Genomic DNA, 22,230 nt, shown 5'->3' on the forward strand with positions numbered 1-22,230 from the left:
TGAAGTGCAAAACAGTTTTTAAAATAGTCTATATTTCAGTTGACAATAAATATATTTCCTGATTTCTACACATTTCTTCAGATGCCTCTGCCATTCCATATATTATGTTTGTAGGAAAGTCACAGAGAAAAGCAAAAATTTACTTTATAAAACTTACTTGGTGTCATTTGATATTTGAGAGATTAATACATCATTCTGTTAATTTTTACTTTGTTTAAAATTTAAAAAATATATTTTAGATAAATGTATTTTAAATATAAATGCAAATATGAAAGTATTGGTCTGCATGATCAATAACAAATTTCAAGAGTTTATTAAAGCTCTGGAATATTGTTTTCAGGTCTGTGATTATACATTTTCTTTGTTTGATTTGAATGTATTTTATTTTTTGCTACATATCTTTGACTTGATTTTAATTAAACTGCATGGGATAATTTATATCATGCCAATAATTTACATTAAAATAAATAATATTAAAATACAGTTAAAACAGAAGTACAATATTTGTGATAACAGATGTGATAACCTCAGGAATATTTAATTTTAAGTCCCATATCAGTATTACAGATACTATACACAGGAGTTGAAATTTCAGTCATTTCTCTGAACCAGATGGAAGGTCATTTTTCTTTAGTCATGAGGAAAAGTTATGAAGCAAAGCTGTCACAAAGTGTTTCATCAGCCCTTCAGCCCACAGACTGAAGAATGGGAATTTTCATTATGTATAATGCAAGGCAGCTAACCCTACTTATTGCACTGAATTTCAATGCATATTCAATTCAACGAGAAGGAATTCAGAAACATTATATGCTTTTCTTATGGCCGTAGAGCATACCAACATCAATTCAAAGCAATGATCATATTCTGAGTTGGTAGTATATTGTGCATGTTTATAGGTAAGATTTCCACTACAGAAGGCATTCATAAAGGAGGTTTTTAACAAATTTATTACAAAGAAAACATCCTCCATGACTATTAAAATGAAATGCTCATCAAATACTCTGCTAACTATAGTGATATTAAGATGTCTGAACACTTTAAAAATCAATCATATTGCCAGCAACAGTTAGCACATGTAATGATGTATTGCTATTTATATTTAATTTCTGGACAAGGATTAGAGTTCCTCATAGTTATTCTACATTTCAAGTAACAGGGGCACAACACTTGATTTGATGACACAAAAATTAGCAAGCTAGTAAAATTTTTATAAGACCAAGTGCCAAAAAATCTTTTAAAGGTATTCGTTGGAATTTTGACTTAATATGGATAGGGACTTACCTACTCTTCTTACCATTGGTTTCCCAATGCTTAACCACATATTGGACATATAGGATGGTCTTTAAAATATTTGTGAATAAAAATAGAGCTAAGTTGTACATCACATAATTTCAAAAGCTCAGTTACCTATATTGATAAAGATAATAATAATTATTAAAAGCATATATCCTGAATATGTAATACCTTGTATTTTGAGTTAATTAATTCATTTAATGTCTCAGTCAACAGTTAAGTATGATCTAATTTCAGATTTTCTTCCCTATGTATGTTACATACTCATTGCCTAATTTATCCACTTTAAAGAAATTACTGAGGTTACTTGTTTTCAAATCATTATTGTTTTTATCACTGAGCTTTTGTGAATTCTTTCTCTTTTTTTTCTAGGACTGTGGGAGTACAGTATAGACAGAAGAAAGCAGGTTATTTTATATTTTTTAGCTGTAACAAATGATTCTTTCAGAATCTTGTTCACCACTAAACATCAGTTTGCTTTAATCACCCTGATTTATAACCTTTCATCTGCTATTCCAGGAACTCCTAGAATTCTATCACGTAGTGAAATATGTCTGTAATTTGTGAGGCTAGTTTGTGCCAGATATTGTGCTAGGCACTTTGTGTACATTATCTTTAATCCTCACAACATCTCTGCAAAGTAATTATTTTTGTTCCAGTTTTTATTTAAAAAACAATGAGTGTGCTGCCCACGATCCTCTAGCTGCTAAGTGATGGAACTGAAACCGTTTTTTGTTGCCTTAATTCAGAGCCTCTTAATAACTAGTGCCTCCCACTTTTGTTCTAGGTAGTGATTTTGGTTCTTTCTCATAAGCAGCTCTTTATGTCTTAAGTTGAATTTCTCTGAGAGCCTGCCCCATCTTAGGGGCATCTCTGAAACAGAAGGAAGATTGACTAGCCATCCCCATGTTGGATTGATTTTTCTCCTATACAAGGAACACCTGGCAGGATCTTGCTATTTTGAGAGTGTAGTTATTCCTACTTGGGATTTTGCCACTGATAAATTTGGCTTGCTTAAAATTCTCAACCAGCTTGGCCAACTTTCTCCTTCTGCCAGACCAGGTCTGTGGGTTACAAGTAGCTCCATGATGCTATTTAATGTATTAAAAATCATAAATAGTTTGGATTTTAATTATGTGGTGGCTAACACCAGTAATGAGAGAGAGATTGGTTTTATGGAATATGATGTAATGAGATGAAGTACTTTAAGATCTAAATGACCTTGCAAGTATCAGTCCTTTTATTCTCCAATGATATCAAAGAGAAATTTTTGTGTATTTATTTTGGTTTTTAGTAATCTGAAATATTATATATACTTGTGATAACTAATAAAAAATAGAGGCACAACTATAACAGGGACATATAAATATTAGCTTTCAAGTACCTTCCAAGGCCAATTTAGATCTCAAAGTCTTCTCATATTTTATGGTCCTAAAATGCCCTTCATAAGATAAAGAACACAAGTGATTGATTATAGATGGCTTGTATAGTTTTGGTAATCTCTTTGGAGGCTCGTATAAATATATATGTAAATATAATATATAGATAATCGTATAAATTTCTTAGAAATTTATATTAAATTACTGTCTACTCTTTGTGAAGTATACTTTCATGCTTAGAGTTTTAAAATAAATTTGGGCAGCCTCAGAAAGGCGTTCATAAAAGTTATCACTAATAATGATGACTGTCTTGGCTTTTCTCCCTCTTTCTACTTCTTTGAAAAGTAAAATATAGAAAGCAATTGTTTATTTACCTTTTCTACTTACTGGTGTACTATTCAATTCCCCCACACTAAAATTGAGATTAGAAAGACAAAGCTTCTACTTATTACCTGTGGAACATTTGGTTTCTCAATGTATCAGTTTCTCAATGTATCATATTTTTAAAATGGGGCCAAATAATGCTGTTCACCTCACAGATAGAATAGGTAGTATAATATAGTGGTCAAGTAGAGTCTTTCAGTTAGGTAGGTAACTTTCTAGATATGTGACCTTGGCAAACTGTTAAATCCATGTGAGCCACAGTCACCATATCTAAGATAATGCAGTTGACAGAAATCTTCCCACATCATCATGGAGGAGATTAAATATGATATTTATGGAATGCTTACAAAGTTCCTGGCCATAAGATAATAATTAAATAAGTAGTGGTTAATAATCATATTCATAACATATTAACAAATTTATAAACAGTAACATATTACATAAGTTTATAATATGTTAATCTTAAGTTTTAGAAATTAAGAATTAGATTATCTGGTTTAAGTTTTTTTTTTTTCTTTTCTTTTCTTACTTTATTGCACAGGCTAAAATTTTCAGCACTATGCTGAATAAGAGTTGTGACAACAGAGATCTTTGCTTTGTTCCCAATCACATGAGGGAAGTATTTAGTCTTTCATCATCATTTTTATTTTTTATTTTTTATTTTATTTTATTTTATTTTTCACACAAAACAATAAACATTTTCTAAAAGTACATACGAACAAAAAGATGCATATCAAACATATTAGGAAGGTTGCACATGGGAAGACGGGGAATAGAAATGGGGGATGGGAACCAAAGAAAATAAATGAGAGAGGGACTTTGTATGGATCAATGATAATAACTCAATCCTCTATTTGATAAAGAAGAAGGAGAAGGAAGAGGAAGAAAAAGAAAGTGGGATAAAGGATCAGAAAGGGAGGAAAATAGAAAAAATTAGAGTATGACTTCAGGGTAGACCTGTTTTGTTGTCGCTTGGTTCGTTGGTTGGTTTGACAGTTGTATTTTTCATATGTTTCGCCATGTTGGCCAGGCTGGTCTCGAGCTCCTAGCCTCAATTGATCAACCCGCCTCAGCCTCCCAGAGTACTGGGACTACAGGCGTGAGCCACCACATCCAGCCCCCACATTGCTTCTGGCCTCTGTGGTAGGCCTCCCAGACGGGGCGGCCGGGCAGAGGCGCTCCCCACATCCCAGACAGGACGGCCAGGCAGAGGTGCTCCTCACTTCCCAGACGGGGTGGCAGGGCAGAGATGCTCCTCACTTCCTAGACGGGGTGGCGGCTGGGCAGAGGCGCTCCTCACTTCTCAGAAGGGGCGGCCGGGCAGAGGCGCTTCTCACATCCCAGTGGTTTAAGTTTTAGGACTTAAAACTTGTATGCAAAAAGAAGCCAGAAAATTGGTGAAATATTTTGGAAAGACAGCCCACTATGTGATATACTGGAAGTTGTAGATGAAGAAAATCTTTAGCAACCAACCACAACAAAGAGGAAGAATTTGTTTGAAAAATTGGAAACATACTGTGGGGTACATAGGTAAATATTGTAATAGCATTTTGATTTCAGTAGTATCTGTCATCTCAAGGATAATATAACTTCAAGGGTTGTTTGTTGATCTAATGAGATAATAAATACAAACATCCACATGTTCTTGCCATATAGTAGCTACTCGATAGATGTATGTTGCTTTCCTTTAGAGTATAAATTGCTTCAGAAGGATTATGGTTTTGCTCTCTGCTTCTCAAACATAGTGCCTTATATAGAGTAGATAATTAATATCATTTTTCTAACAAGTGTAGTTTATTCACTATTAAATGTAGTTGAGGCAGAATAATTCATTTCTTTATTATTCAGTCAAGTTACATTAAACACTTACTGTGTGACAGGTACTGTGCTACATGTTAGAGACTCTAAATGAATATGACAAAACAGAATTCTCATCTTTACAGAAATAATAACCTAGTTGAGGGAGCATCTGACTGCATAAATAATTGTAATACACTCTAGATGGTTAGGCTCTAACATAATTTCAGTGAGGATACATGGGGGAAATAATGTTAGATATACAAAAATCAAAATGGAACTCTGTTTTCCAAAGTATCAGATAGTTTTAGAGATGGGACATTTACTTAACCCAGTTGTCTTACATGCTATTAATATTGTATATGAAATATCCCAAATTGCTTAAGTATACTTATGAAAAAAAGAATAGTACTGTTTGTGATTTCTATTAGCAGCATAAACAATGGTGAATACAAGAAATCCACAGAAATCTGTGTTCTTAGCTGAACATTCCATGTTGTAGATGAGTCTCTTGGGGTTAAAATTTTTTCTACTGTTGTTTCTTTTACTAAGCTCCAAGTTGTTTGCTACTGTATATTATAAGGAATACAGTGTCTTGGCCCTTTTGGCTTTAGCAGAATAGAAAATTTAGTTTTGATTTATCTTCTTCCTACACAAATTCTACTTTTTTCCACAGGCATTTTTATAGATGTTCTTTTAAAATAATTCATATACACTATTTATACTCCTTTCAAGGTATTGCTTTCCTGACTTGTGCTTAAAAAAAACATGCCATAGGGCTAGGCACAGTGGCTCACACCTGTAATCCCAGCACTTTGGGAGGCTGAGACAGGTGGATCACCTGAGGTCAGTAGTTCAGCCTGGCAAACATGGTTAACGCCATCTCTACTAAAAATACAAAAATTAGCTGGGCGTGGTAGCAGGCACCTGTAATACCAGCTACTTGGGAGGCTGAGGCAGGAGAATTGCTTGAACTCAGAAGGTGGAAGTTTCAGTGAGCTGAGATCACGCCACTGCATTCCAGCCTGGGCAACAGAGTGAGACTCTGTCTCAAAAAAAAAAAAAAAAAAAAATGCCATAGTTCTTCTCTTGAAATACTTTCTTGCTAGCTTTTTTGATACAAATGAGCATTTTCTTGAGAATGGTGTCTTTCTGTATTCATAACTCACAACTATAAAATTTTATTATTTACTCATAATTTATATTTTAAAGTAGTACAAGCACATTTTTCTTTTAAATCACAGTGCTTAAAGTCTTAAAATGAAGAATATTTGTCCTCTTCCCCAACGTTTTCATCCCTCAAATCCTTCTACTGAAGCAAGTTCTATTAACTCCTATTAGTTTCTTCCAGTAACTGTCTCTAAGTAAAATGCTTGTCTTACTTCTTGATTTATCAATTTGATGATCATTTTCTGTTTTCTACCTACAATAGTTGAAGATTAAATTCTTGCACCTGCACATTTTGTGATAGATTTATTGTATTACTGAACTCAATTTTTACACCTTGCTATGTTCACACCCTTTAAAAGTATCTTCCCAAACTTACTCTGAGGTTTGCCATATGGGCTTACTTTTACACTGACACTTTGGCAGAACTAATGCAAGGAGAGGCTTCAAAAAGCATTAGGACATTTTTATTTTCTCTCTTGGATTTTTTTTTTTTTTTTTTTTGATAGAGTCTCGCTCTTGTCGCTCAGCCTGGAGTGCAGTGGAGCGATCTCAGCTCACTGCAACCTCTGCCTCCCTAGTTCAAGGGATTCTCCTGCCTCAGCCTCCTGAGTAGCTGGGATTACAGGCACATTGCCACCATGCCCGGCTAATTTTTGTATTTTTAGTAGAGACGGGGTTTTACCATGTTGGCCAGGCTGGTTTGGAGCTCCTCAACTCAGGTGATCCGGCCTCCTCGGCCTCCCAAATTGCTAGGATTACAGGCGTGAGCGACTGCGCCTGGCCGGATCTTTGTCCATGCCATGAGAACAAGTCCAGTCCAACCTGCTGAAGGATCAGAGACTTCGGGGATAACAACTGAGTGGTCCCAGCTGCAACCATCCTGGACCTTTCATTCCTTAGCTGAGCTGACAGCTGACTGAATACACTTGAGTAAATCCAGTTGGTATTAACAGAATTAGCCCACCTGTGAACTCATAAGAAAAAAATGTTTTTAGCTATGTTTTAGAGTAAAATACGTTGCCTTTTTTCACTTTCCAAATATGATTGTATTGTATTATCTATTGTACCAATCTCCTTCCTCTCTCCCCATCTTTTTTATGTTTTGTTTTGAGCACTCTTGCTCATGCCCTAAGTGAAATTGTTGCTTTCTAGACATGCATTTCATCCTGAGGCTTCCACTTGCTGCTCTTCTGGGTTGAATATGCTGCCATTATCTGGAATGACTTTTTAATTTTGGTTAACTCTCTTGTTTTGCAGGACATATTCCACAATTCAATCCAAGAAAGTGTGGATGTGAAGTATATATTCTGAGTGCTTAAAAATTGAAATTATCAGCCGGGCTGTGGTGGCTCACGCCTGTAATCCCAGCACTTTGGGAGGCCAAGGCGAGTGGATCACCTGAGGTCAGGAGCTTGAGATCAGCCCGGCCAACATGGTGAAACCCCGTCTCTACTAAAAATACGAAAATCAGCCCGGCGTGGTGGCATGCGCCTATAATCCCAGCTACTCGGGAGGCTGAGGCAGGAGAATTGGCTTGAGCCTGGGAGGCGAAGGTCGCAGTGAGCCGAGATTGCGCCACTGTACTCCAGCCTAGGGGACAGAGTGAGACTCCATCTCAAAAAAAAAAAAGTTGAAATTATCTTTATTATATATTCAACTAATTTGATATATTGATATCCTAAATGGAAAATTATTTTTCCTAAAAAATTTGACAGCATTTATCCTATGTCTTTTAGCATGCATGTAGCTATTTAGAAGTCTATTATTCTTAGTCTCATTTATTTGTATATAACCTGTTCTCCAACTCTCTGGAATCACTTAGGATCCTTTTCTGTGGATTTCTTCATTGTAACATGAAGTAATGAACTGAGCAGCAAATAATAAAGTGAGCTTATTTAGCATGATGTTTGGAAAGCTAGATCTATCCACAGATAAAAGTAAAACTGGATTGAGGTTAACACTGTAGGCCAAAGTACAATCTAGGTGAATAAAAAACCAAAATATGAAAGGTAAAAATATAAAGTTAATAAATGAAAATATAGGAAAATAGCTTTGCAATCTGTGGAAACAACTTAAACAAAATTTCAAAAGCATAAACACTTAGATTTAAAAGTTGAATTTGATCACATCAAAATAAGAAATTTTTGTTCACTAAATAATGCCACAAAGTTAATAGATGGTACATATGGATAGCAAATGTGTGATGTCTAAAATGAAATCAGAGATAGATAGAACTTGACTTTCATTTTTTTCACATTCTTTAGGTTGTTAGTGTTTTTTTTTAATATTATTATACTTTAAGTTTTAGGGTACATGTGCACAACGTGCAGGTTTGTTACATAGGTATACATGTGCCATGTTGGTGTGCTGTACCCATTAACTCGTCTTTTAGCATTAGGTATATCTCCTAAGGCTATCCCTCCCCCCTCCCCCTTCCCCACAACAGTCCCCGGTGTGTGATGTTCCCCTTCCTGTGTCCATGTGTTCTCATTGTTCAATTCCCACCTATGAGTGAGAACATGCACTGTTTGGTTTTTTGTCCTTGTGGTAGTTTACTGAGAATGATGGTTTCCAGCTTCATCCATATCTCTACAAAGGACATGAACTCATCAATTTTTATGGCTGCATAGTATTCCATGGTGTATATGTGCCCCATTTTCTTAATCCAGTCTATCGTTGTTGGACATTTGGGTTGGTTCCAAGTCTTTGCTATTGTGAGTAGTGCCCCAATAAACATACATGTGCATGTGTCTTTATAGCAGCATGATTTATAGTCCTTTGGGTATATACCCAGTAATGGGATGGCTGGGTCAAATGGTATTTCTAGTTCTAGATCCCTGAGGAATCGCCACACTGACTTCCACAATGGTTGAACTAGTTTACAGTCCCACCAACAGTGTAAAAGTGTTCCTATTTCTCTACATCCTCTCCAGCACCTGTTGTTTCTTGACTTTTTAATGATGGCCATTCTAACTGGTGTGAGATGGTATCTCATTTTGGTTTTGATTTGCATTTCTTTGATGGCCAGTGATGAGGAGCATTTTTTCATGTGTTTTTTGACTCCATAAATGTCTTCTTTTGAGAAGTGTCTGTTCATATCCTTCACCCACTTTTTGATGGGTTTTTTTTTTTCTTGTAAATTTGTTTGAGTTCATTGTAGATTCTGGATATTAGCCCTTTGTCAGATGAGTAGGTTGCAAAAATTTTCTCCCATTCTGTAGGTTGCCTGTTCACTCTGATGGTGGTTTCTTTGGCTGTGCAGAAGCTCTTTAGTTTAATTAGATCCCATTTGTCAATTTTGGCTTTTGTTGCCATTGCTTTTGGTGTTTTAGACATGAAGTCCTTGCCCATGCTTATGTCCTGAATGGTATTGCCTAGGTTTTCTTCTAGGGTTTTTATGGTTTTAAGTCTAACATGTAAGTCTTTAATCCATCTTGAATTAATTTTTGTATAAGGTGTAAGGAAGGGATCCAGTTTCAGCTTTCTCCATATGGCTAGCCAGTTTTCCCAGCACCATTTATTAAATAGGGAATCCTTTCCCCATTGCTTGTTTTTGTCACGTTTGTCAAAGATCAAATAGTTGTAGATATGTGGCATTAATTCTGAGGGCTCTGTTCTGCTCCATTGGTCTATATCTCTGTTTTGGTACCAGTACCATGCTGTTTTGGTTAGTGTAGCCTTGTAGTATAGTTTGAAGTCAGGTAGCATGATGCCTCCAGCTTTGTTCTTTTGGCTTAGGATTGACTTGGCAATGTGGGCTCTTTTTTGGTTCCATATGAACTTTAGTTTTTTCCAGTTCTGTGAAGAAAGTCTTTTATAGCTTGATGGGGATGGCATTGAATCTATTGTTAGTATTTTTTTAAAGAGACAAATATATTTTTACTTTTTGTTGGCTTCATGAAAATCACATTTTTATAAAATGTTAGTAAATGTTATAAACAATTTTAATAAATATTTAATGATCATCAGTTATATACTAGGCACGGTGACAGAGTCTGTGAATATAACAATGAACAAAACAAGCTTAAACCTTGGCTTCCTGAAGATTATATAATAAATTGTCTTCTGCCTAGTTTTGGGAGGTTTGTTTGAAACCTAGAAGTTCTCGATTAGCAAGTAGCAGGGACAAGAGCCAGCAAATCTGTGGTTATATAGATAGGACTCTTAGTTCTCTTTCTTGACTTAAATCCCCCCATTTTATTCTCAGTCATAATATTAGATAATAGGTTCGATAGACAGAACTTATTTCAAATCAATTTAAACTAAAAAAAATGCATTCAGAGCCAGTGGGTAGACTAAACTGTGTTACCTTGAAGGGTCAAACATGATGACTTTTTTTTTTTTTTACAGGAGACAGATTTTTAAAGAGCAAAATTCTAGTGTATAATATCATAAATAATATCATAACAATGATACTTTTAGAATAAGAAAATGAATCAGGAATTATAATAATTCTCCTCATATACTGTACTTAGCAGTCCATTTGGCACTATCTCCTTTGTAGTTTGGTGCTGCATTTGATGACTGAGACAGACACAAGGAATAGCAGTGCTGTGTCGTAAGAGACAAGACTGAAGTATACTTTTTCCTTTGTTTTCTTAGGTAATCACTATAATGTACCAGGGATTAATTTAGATAAATTTATTCCTACACATACATATATCTATAAACCAAGTGGTAAAACCTCAGGGCCTCTCACCTCAAGGACATCTCTATAAAGTAGGAAGAACAGAAAATGTGACTTTGTGAGTCAGATTTCCTTTTTTTCTATCTGATCTTTATTTTTGCAGTGAAATATCATTTTCATGTAATATCTCATATGATATTAGACAACCTTATAAGTACAAATTGGACTGCTTAGATAAGTCTTTCTTCATGTCCTTTTCTCAGAAAAAAAATGTAGAGTGATTTGCAGGAGTTAGGGGGTTTGGGAGCACAACACAGAGAATAAAATTATATCTTTAATTAAGTGGTTGGCAGTTAAATCCCATAAAATTCACTAAAATACTGAATGTTGGAAGCAAGAAAGTTCTTTAATGTAGGAGGAAATGTCACTCTATGTGATGATGTTACTGTACTTCAAGAACCAGGGAAGCGGGATGAATTTAGCTATAAATTCATTAGTTAACTCTCTCTATTGCTAGAGAAAAGACCTTGACAAAATATATTTCTGTAGACAGCCCAGCTCACAAACAGTACAGTAACAAGATTCTGAGTTTGCTCCTTGAAAAGTCAAGGCTTGAGTTTTTACTGTTATCCTTGTCACTTGGTAAAAAATATTTTAAGATAACCTCTAAAATACGCATACTGATCCAAACTAAATTAGCAAATATTTGATCCTTAATAAATAATACTCTTAAACTCACCATCAGAACTGTCCTCTTGGACATATGACTGTGAACTAGCACAGGGCTCCTTGTTTAGAATGGTCCTGCACTTGGTTTAATGTTCAGCCATTTGCATCCTAAAATTCTTAATACTTTTTGGACAAGGGGCTCTGCAGTTGTTGTTTTTTTTAATATTTATTTATTTATTTATTTATTTATTTATTTAGAGACAAAGTCTTGCTCTGTCACCCAGGCTGGAGTGCAGTGGCGTGATCTCTGCTCACTGCAACCTCCGTCTCCTGGGTTCAAGCAATTCTCCTACCTCAGCCTCCCAAGTAGCTGGGATTACAGGAGCCTGCCGCCACACCCAGCTAATTTTTGCATTTTTAGTAGAGACAGGGTTCATTATGTTGGACAGGATGGTCTCGATCTCCTGACCTCGTGATCTGCCCGCCTCTACCTCCCAAAGTGCTGGGATTACAGGCATGAGCAACTGCACCCGTCTGGGGCTCTGAAGTTTTATTTTGCACTGGGCCCTGAAAATTATCTAGTTGGTCCCACTACTCACTGTTTAGTTCCACAGTATCTCCCCCGGTAGAAATTATTAGTGTCTATATACTCTCCTGAACTGCTGAAAATCATTCTATAAAAAATATAAAAAGAGAAGAAATAAATCTTTTTAAGATTAGTAGTATATTGATGCCTCATTACTTATTTTCACTCTGGGTTAGTGTCAAAGAAATGTAATGAATGACATTGTGATCCCATGTTCTCCTTGAAAAGAGAATTTCCTCCTTTATTCTCTTCCTCTCTCCTTTTTCTTGCCTCACCAATTCCCTTCTTTATTTTTATATTCCATTCGCTTTGCTAAAAGTGCATAAAATCTCATTTCATTACATTATGTTTTCATTTGTGTAAAATTCTGATCATACTGAAGATACTGTATTATTTAATTTTAAAAACAAAATGACTATACACGTTATGAACTAAATAGTCTAAAGGTATTTTTCGTCTTAATTCTCTATGACAGATTTTTTCGAGTGTATAATATTTAAATCAGTTAAACATTATCCTGAGGCCCCCTGTAGGCCAGTAGTATTCCTTCTCTTACTTATAACCTTTCTTGAACCTCTCATTTTTACAGTGTTTGTATATTTTGAAACAATATATATTATTTATATGTTATAATATTTATGCATAGAAACAGTAGTATTAATTATAATTTTGATTAGGAAGCTTTTATAGCAATAATAATTATACTTCATTTCTAATTTCTATTTGATCATAACATGGTGTTCACACACTCTTACTAAACAGTCTTAACGGAATACATTTAAAAAAAAATTTTAACTTTTAAGTTCCAGGGTACATGGGCAGGATATACAGGTTTGTTACACAGGTAAACGTGTGTCATGGTGGTTCGCTACACAGATCATCCCCATCATGCAGATGTTAAGCCTAGTATGCATTAGCTATTCTTTCTGGTGCTCTTTCTCCTCCCACCCCCGACCCTCTGACAGTCCCCAGTATGTGTTGTTCCCTCACGTGTCCATGTGTTCTCATAATTTGGCTCCCACTTATAAGTGAGAATATGCAGTATTTGGTTTTCTGTTCCTGTATTGGTTTGCTGAGGATGATGGCTTCCAGCTCCATACATGTCCCTGCAAAGGAAATGATCTTACTCATTTTTATGGCTACATAGAATTCCATCATGTATATTTACCATTTTCTTTATCCAGACTATCACTGATGGGCGTTTAGATTCATTCCATGTCATTGCTACTGTGAATAGTGCTGCAGTGAGCGCACACATGCATGTATATGTATAATAGAATCATTTCTATTCCTTTGGGTATATACCCAGTAATGGGATTGCTGCGTCAAGTGGTATTTCAGCCTCTAGGTCTTTGAGGAATCACCACACTGTCTTCTACAATGGTTGCACTAATTTCCATTCCTAGCAACACTGTAAAAGCTTTCTTATTTCTCCACTCCCACCAACAGTGTAAAAGCACTTTTTCTTCACAACCTTGCCAGAATCTATTGATTTTTATTTTTTTGATTTTTTAATAATAACCGTTCTGACTGGTGTGAGATGGTATCTCACTGTGGATTTTATTTGCATTTCTGATCAATGATGTTGAGTTTTTTTATATATGTTTGTTGGCTGCATGTATGTCTTCTTTTGAGAAGTGTCTGTTCATGTCCTTTGCCCACTTTTAAATGGATTTTTTTTTTTTTTGTAAATTTTACAGCATCCTTTTAGATGCTGGATATTAGACCTTGTCAGATGCATAGTTTGCAAAAGTTTTCTCCCATTCTGTAGGTTGTCTGTATATTCTATTGATAGTTTCTTTTGTTGTGAAGAAGCTTTTTAGTTTAATTAGATCCTATTTGTCAATTTTTTTTTGTTGTTGCAATTGTTTTGGGCATCTTTGTCATGAAATATTTGCTTGTGTCTGCATCCTGAAGGGCATTGCCTAGATTTTCTTCTAGGGTTTTTACAATTTTAGGGTTTACGTTTAAGTCTTTGATCCATTTTGAGTTGATTTTTGTATATGATGTAAGGAAGGGGTCCATTTCAATTTTCTGCATATGGCTATCCAGTTCTCCCAGCTCCATTTATTTAATAGGCAATCATTTCCCCATTTCTTATTTTTGTCAGGTCACATGGTTGTAGGTGTGCAGTCTTATTTCTAGGTTCTTACTCTGTTCCATTGATCTACATGTCTGTTCTTGTACCAGTACCATGATGCTTTGGTTACTGTAGCCTCGTAGAATAGTTTGAAGTTGGGTAGCATGATGCTTCCAGTTTTCTTCTTTTTGGTTAGGATTGCCTTGGCTCTTTGGGCTCTTTGGGCTCTTTTTTGGTTTCATATGCATTTAATTGTTTTTTTTTTTTTTTTTTTTTTTTTCTAATTCTGTCTAGAATGTCAATGGTAGTTTAATGGGAGTAGCGCTGAATCTCTAAATTCCTTTGGGGGCAGTATGGCCATTTTCACAATATTGATTCTTCCTATTCATGAGCATGGAATGTTTTTTCCATTTGTTTATATCATCTCTGATTTCTTTGAGCAGTGGTTTGTAGTTCTCCTTGAAGATGTCCTTCACTTCCCTTGTTAGCTGTATTCCTAGATATTTTATTCTTTTTGTGGTAATTGTGAATGAGAGTTCATTCATAATTTGGCTCTCGGCTTTCCTGTTGTTGGTGTATAGTAATGCTAGTGATTTTTGCACATTGATTTTGTATCCTGATACATTGCTGAAGTCACCTATCAGCTTAAGAAGCTTTTGGGCTGAGACAATGGGGTTTTCTAGATACAGGATCATTTCATCTGCAAACAAAGATAGTTTGACTTTCTCTATTCCTATTCCAATACCCTTTATTTCTTTGTCTTGCCTGATTGCCATGGTGAAACTTCCAATACTATGTTGAGTAAGAGTGGTGAGAGAGGGCATCTTTGTCTTGTGCTGGTTTTCAAGGGGAATTCTTCCAGCTTTTGCCCATTCAGTATGATATTGGCTGTGGATTTGTCATATATGGCTCTTATTATTATGAGGTATGTTCCTTCAATACCTAGTTTAGTGAGAGTTTTAACCTGAAGGGATGTTGAATTTTATTGAAGGCCTTTTCTGCATTTATTGAAAGAATCATGTGGTTTTTGTCTTTAGTTCTGATTATCTGGTAAGTCATATTTATTGTTTTGCATATGTTGAACCAACCTCACATCCCAGGGATGAGGTCTATTTGGTCATAGTGGATAAGTTTTTGATGTGCTTCTAGAATTGGTTTGCCGTATTTTATTGAGGATTTTTGCATCAATATTCATCAAGGATATTGGCCTGAAGTTTTCTGTTTTTGTATCTTCACCAGGTTTTGGTATCTGCATGATGCTCGCCTCATAGATTGAGTTAGGGAGAAGTTCCTCCTTTTCAATTTTTTGGGAATAGTTTCAGAAGGAATAGTACCAGCTCTTCTTTGTACCTCTGGTAGAATTCAGCTGTGAATCCTTCTGGTCCTGGGCATTTTTTGGTTAGTAGCCTATTTATTACTGCCTAAAATGCAGAACTCATTATCGGTCTATTCAAGGAATCAGTTTCTTCCTGGTTCAGTCTTAGGCGGGTGTATGTGTCTGGGAATTGCCCATTTCTTCCAGACGTTCTAGTTTATGTGCATAGAGATGTTTACAGTATTCTGTTATGGTGGTTTCTGTCTCTGTGGGGGGTCAGTGGTGATATCCCCCTTAGCATTTCTTATTGTGTTTATTTGAATCTTTTTTATTCTTTGTCAGTCTAGCTAGTGTTGTATCTATTTTATTTTACTTTTCAAAAAAACAGCTCTTGGATTCACTGATATTTTGAAGGGCTTTTCATGTCTCTCCTTCATACTATAATGTAATGCCCTCCTTTGTCTTTTTTTGTCTTTGTTGGTTTAAAGCCTATTTTGTCAGAAACAGGCTTACAACCTCTGCTTTTCTTTGTTTCCCATTTGCTTGGTAAATTTTTCTCATCCCTTTATTTTGAGCCAATGTGTGTCTCTGCATGTGAGATTGGTCTCTTGAAGATGGCATACCAATGGTTCCTGGTTCTTTATGCAGCTTGCCACTCTGTCTTTTAATTGGGGCATTTAGCCTATTTACATTTAAGGTTAGTATTGCTATGTGTGGAGTTGATCCTGCCATCATAATGCTAGCTGGTTATTTTGCAGACTTATGTGGTTGCTTCATAGTGTCACTGTGTACTTCAGTGTTTTTGAAGTGGCTGGTAACGGTTTTTCCTTTCCATATTTAGTGCTTCCTTTGAGAGCTCTTGCAAGGCAAGTCTGGTGATAATGAATTCCATCAGCATTGCTTGTCTGAAAAGGATCTTATTTCTTCTTCACTTATGAAGCTTAGTTTGGCTGGATATGAAATTCTTAGTTTGAAATTCTTTTCTTTAAGAATGTTGAATGTTGGTCCCTAATCTCTTCTGGCTTATAGGGTTTCTGCTGAGAGGTCTGCTGTTAGTCTGATGGGCTTCCCTTTGTAGGTTATCTGGCCTTTCTCTCTGGTTGCCCTTAACATTCTCCCCTTCATTTCAACCTTGGAGAATCTGATTATGTGTCTTGCAGATGATCTTCTCATAGAGTATCTTACTGGGGTTCTCTGCATTTCCTAAATTTGAATGTTGGCCTATCTTGTTAGGTTGGGGAAGTTCGCCTGGATGATATCTTGAAGTGTGTTTTCCAACTTAGTTCCATTCTTTCTGTGTCTTTCAGGTACCCCAATCAGTTGTAGATTTGGTCTCTTTACATATTCCCATAGTTCTTGGAGGTTTTATTCATTCCTTTTTATTTTTTTTCTCTGTTTTTGACTGCTTGTCTTTTTTCAGAAAGATAGTCTTCAAGCTTAGAGATTCTTTCCTTTGCTTGGTCTATTTGCTCTTAACCTATTCATGCCTAGTCTTCCATTATTGGAACGCTAAGCTTATAGGAGGTATTTATATCCTTTCTACTGCTCAAGGTCATCACAAGGTCTGATTTTTCACATAAAAAATTTGCAACCTCTGCTATAAATGGGTTAATACTTGTGATTACATTGTGAAGTTACTGTAGTGTGTTTTTCAGCTCTAACAGGTTATGTTCCTCTCTAAACTGGCTATTTCAGCTGTCAGCTCCTGTATTATTTTATCATGATTCTAGCTTCTTTGCATGTTCCTTAGCTCAGGAAAGTTGATTATTACCCACCTTCTGCAGCCTACTTCTGTCATTTCATCCATCTCAGCCTCAGTCCTATTCTGAGCTTTTGCTGGAGAGGTGTTGGGGTCATTTTGAAGAAAAGGGGCACTCTGGCTTTTTGAGTTTTTGGCATTTTTGCATTGATTCTTTCTCATCTTTGTGGGCTTATCTACCTTCATTCTTTAAGGCTGCTGACCTTTACATGTGTTTTGTGTGTGTGTGTGTGTGTGTCGGTTTTGTTGTTGTTATTTTCTGTTTGTTTAGGTTTTTTAACACGCCATTCTTCCATGGGGCTGCTGTGGTATGCTGGGGGCCACTCCAGACCCTAGTTGCCTCATGTTTTCCCCATCCTGGGAGGTATCACCAGTGAAAGCTGCAAAACAGCAAAGATGGCAGCCTGACCCTTCCTCTGGAGGCTCTGGGGTTACTGACATATTGCTGGCCCTAATGTGCCTGCAGGAGGTGGCTGGAGAACCCAGTTGGGAGGTCCTTCTCCCAGTCAGGAGGAACGGGATCAGGGACCCACTTAAAGAAAGGGTCTGGCTGCTTTTTGGTAGAGCAGCTGTGTTGTGTTGGGTATCCCTTTAGGCCCCGGTTGGTTTGGGCTCTCCAATGCCCACAAGCTGGACTGGCTGAGAAGCCCAAAAAGCCAAGGTGGTGGCCTGCCCCACCACTCAGGGACTTCATCCCAGGGAGAAATTAGAGCTCTGTTGGCCCATTGAACATAGGTGGGGTTGGCTGGAGGCCTGTCTTGGAGGATCTGGCTGGGAGGATCCACTTTATGAGGAGGAGTGGATTGAGGTGCTGCTTAAAGAAGCAATCTGGCCATGCCTCGACAAAACAGCTGTGTCATGTTGGGGAACAACATTTACCACTGTCAGCTTGGACTCTCCAAAGCTTGCAGGCTGGAAGGGCTGAGTCATCCAACCAACCCAGGTGGTAGCCCTCCTTCCTTTAGACACTTCATCCCAGGGAGAGATCAGAGCTCTGTGTGTGGGCAGGCAGGTAGGCATGGCTGACCTCCTAGCCTAGCTAGGAGGTCTCACCCAGTGATCAGGCCCAGCTTAAAGAAGCAGTTTGGCCATGATCTGGCAAAGCAGCTGTGCTGTGCTGCTGGGGGGACCCTTCCTCATCCAGACTGTTTGGGCTCTCCAAAGCCCACAAGCTACAATGGCTGAATTGACCAAACAGCAGAGATGGTGCCTGCCCCTCCCCGTGGGGGCTCCATCCAGTTTCAGGCAGGCTACACCCTGTTGCTGGTGGCTGGTTGGGATTCCAAGCCAGGAGGTTTTATCTGGTGAATTGCAGTGGAAGTGGGGCCTGCAGAATGATGCTGCCCAGCTCCCTGGATTCTGTCCACCTTCCTAGGAGTATGTGCAGACCTCCCACATTGCCTGAGTTGCAGACATGTTTGTTGGGGATCCCAGGGCTGAAGTATGTAAAGTTCCTGGGTCTTTGTACCTGCCTGAGCATCTGTTCTGCCAAGACTTCACACTGCTCTATGTGTCTGCCCCAAAGTCCTGGTGGCATGGGATCACAAGGGGATCTCCCTATCCATGGGTTGCAAAGATCCATGGAAGAAGCATGGATTCCTCCCACGGTCCCACAATTACTTACCACTTCCCTTGGCTGGGGGTGGGGGTTCCCTTGACTCCACCTTGCTCCTGGGTGGGCCTTCGCCCCACCTTGCTTTTCTTCGTTTTCTGTGGGTTGAGTTGTTTCCCTAATCAGTCTCTGTGCGAGAACCCGGATATTTCAGTTGAAGGTGCTATATGCACTTACTCCTTTTCATTCTTCTCTGTGAGTGCCACAGACTGCAGCTGCTTCTAACTGGCCATCTTGGCCCCTCCCCCAGTAGTCTTTTTCTAGAGTACATATTTATACTGCATTATAAATTAACTTTGTTGTAACAGGCCATATAAAGCTCCAGTTTCTGTTCTAACAAAAAATGCCAATTATGCTCATATGTTTATGCTTGAAGTTTTAATTGTAACACTATACTATCTCTCAGGGTAATCATAAGATATGTGGTCTCCATTATTTTCACAGGCAATCATAAGGTATGTAGATTCCATTCTTTTCCCCTTCTCTGGCCCCATTCTGTCCTGCCCACAGATCATTAATATTTACATTGAGTCTCACACTTCCTAAGGGGGCCACTTCAGCCAGGCTTCTTAATTTATTCTTTCCACTTCTACTTATTCTCTCCTTGTATTCTTATTACTGGTATTGCTGGTATATTTTTTTCAGCTAGCGTGGGTGCAGACTTTGACAGAATAAGAATATTAAATGGAACCTCAGAAAATCAGCAGTTAAACATAAAAAAATACTTGAAGCCTATGAAATGAAGGTTGTACTAATGGATTTCTATGATTCTATGATAATGATAAATATATTTTTGCTAAAACATAGCAGTCAAACATATTTTACATCTTTCGCCTTGAAGTTGCCAAAACCTTTGGGCCATCAGAATTTGATCTGTAGGTACTCTAAAATTCTAAAATAAGAGATACGTTTGATCTTTGTGAATTTTCCCTAGTTAAGCCCTTATTAAATTGTGTCAGGCAGTCTCATTGCCTGATATTTCTTGATGAGTCAATTTTGGGGGCTAAAACACTGGAGATGAGTGTTACATTTTAAAGATATTATTAATTTATTCTCATTTAATTTGACAAAGGTTTATTGGATGTTTACTCTATGACTCTGGTTTCAATTGTTCTGTAGTCTATGTGGCCTGACACTTTTCCAGACTCAACTAGAGAGCAGAACACAGCTCCATTAACTGGGATTTTCTATAAGAACTTCATCCTGTTTACACTTATGTTTGCAGAAGTTTAGACTAAAACTGAAGGCTCTTAAGAAGGCTCACATTTCACAGCATGTAGCATTTATTTTGAGATGGAACTATTAGACAAAGCACTGTTCCATCTTCTTCTTCCTCTGCCTACTGGAGGATTTCTTCTCTACTACCCATCCTGCCACACTATACTAGCCTTCCTGATTCCACCCTTAAAGAGAACCACATGCAGTTCATCTGTGAATTTCAAAATTCTCATCCTTTTATTTTACAGAAAAATTTTGCATAGTATATATTTTTTTGAGACAGGGTCTCACTCTCCCCCAGGCTGGAGTGCAGCTGTGTGATCATGGCTCACTGCAGCCTTGACCTTCTGGGCTCAAGTGATTCTCCTGCCTCAGCCTCCTGAGTAGTTGGGGCCATAGGGATGTGCCATCATATCGAGCTATTTTTTTTTTTTTTTTCCTGTAGAGATGAGGTTTTTCTGTTTTGCCAGACTGGTCTTGAACTTCTGGGCTCAAGAGATCCTCCCTCCTTGGCCTCTCAAAGTGTTGTGATTACAGGCATGAGCCACTGTTCCTATCCAATAAACATGTTTTAAATTTCAGTATGAATTACAGAATTCATCTTCTTTCCCTATTCAAACAGATTTTCCACAAATTTCCTCAGTAAAATGAGTTTTCCCTTTAAGAAATCTCAACTCGTTATAATAAGTTGCTAAATGAGGATTTTTTTCTTATTTTGTATTTGTTCCTTTGTTGTCTATGTATTTATTTACCTCTTCATTCATCCAAAAATCATTTGCCCTATGGCCAATTTGTTATCATTATCATAGTCTTTGAGATCTTGTAATCTAATCAAACTCTATCACCCTATGGATGGAAATGAGATGATGTCCAGAGATATTAAACATTCTTTCCAGGTAATATCAGGGCTGAAATATCAGACTTTTTGTCTTTTGCATATTACATTTTCTAAATTTTGGTTGCTATCATTACACATAACTTTGTTGGTTGGATACATCTATTAAATGAAGGTAATAATGAAGGCAAAGGATTGAAATTTTCTATTTCAACCCATATCCATTTACTGAAGTCCTACCTATCCTTAACATTTATACCTGAGTTTTTACTTGAGTGCTCACCCCAAACCTCCACAGAGCTTTATATCTTTCTTTTCAGTTCTCTAAATTTATTTCACTATTCTAAAATCTCTCTTTGTCAGTTAGGGTTCCCAATCACGAACAAAACTACCAATTATGCTGCATATTGCCAGCAGATAAATGTATTGGAAGAGTGTTACGAAGATCACATGAATGTTAGAGAATCAGGTTCATGCAGGAAACAAGAATTGCTGGCTACCCTGCTGTAGGATGGCTGACCTAGGACACATGACTGGCTCAGTTGCCAGTGGACATTTGTTACCACAGGATACCTTACTCCATGCTGCTAACTAAACTCCACCACAGCAATCAGTGCGAACAAACTCTGGCTGACTGAGACTTTATACCACTGTCTTGAGACTCAAATCCTGTGTGGAAGCATCTGCTTTACTCTGATTGGATGACACACGCTCTAAGCTGTGCTGTCCAAGACAGTAGGTGCTAAAGGTTTGTGTCTGTTGGCCACGAGAGTTGAACTAGGCGGTGAGTGCAAAGTACGCACCAGATGTTGAAGGCTCAGTCCAAAAAACATGTAAAATATCTCAATATTTTTTGGATTGCATATAAAAAGACAATATTTTGAATGTATTGGATTAATATTTTAACATGTTATTCAATTATAAAATCATGTTAACATTACTTTTACTTTTTCACTTTCCTTTTAAAAGTGTGGCTTTTGGCTGGGTACGGTGGTTCACACCTGTAATCCCAGCACTTTGGGAGGCGTATGCGGGTGGATCACTTGAGGTCAGGAGTTTGAGACCACCCCGTCTCTACTAAAAATACAAAAATTAGCTGGACGTGGTGGCAGGTGCCTGCAATCCCAGCTAATCAGGAGGCTAAGGCAGGAGAATTGCTTGAACCCGGGAGGTGGAGGTTGCATTGAGCCAAGATCATACCACTGCACTCCAGCCTGGGCAACAGCGCAAGACTACATCTCAAAAAACAAAAAATAACAGCAAAAAAAAAAAAAAAAAGTTGCTTTTAATTTAAAATTACATATGTGTCTCAGATTTGTGGCTTCATTTATATTTCTAGCAGATATTTAGGGGAGACAATATTAACACTCCTTGGGGGATGATGTGGGGGATGATACCACACAAGAAAAGGATTCACATTAATTAACAATCAAAATTGGGACCATGGGGGACCACGGCAAATGGAGAGACGGCCCTTAATTTGGAAAAGAAAGCCTTGGCCAAGGA

This window comes from Symphalangus syndactylus, chromosome 6, assembly GCF_028878055.3.
Source record: "Symphalangus syndactylus isolate Jambi chromosome 6, NHGRI_mSymSyn1-v2.1_pri, whole genome shotgun sequence".
NCBI classification, from domain to species: Eukaryota; Metazoa; Chordata; class Mammalia; order Primates; family Hylobatidae; genus Symphalangus; species Symphalangus syndactylus.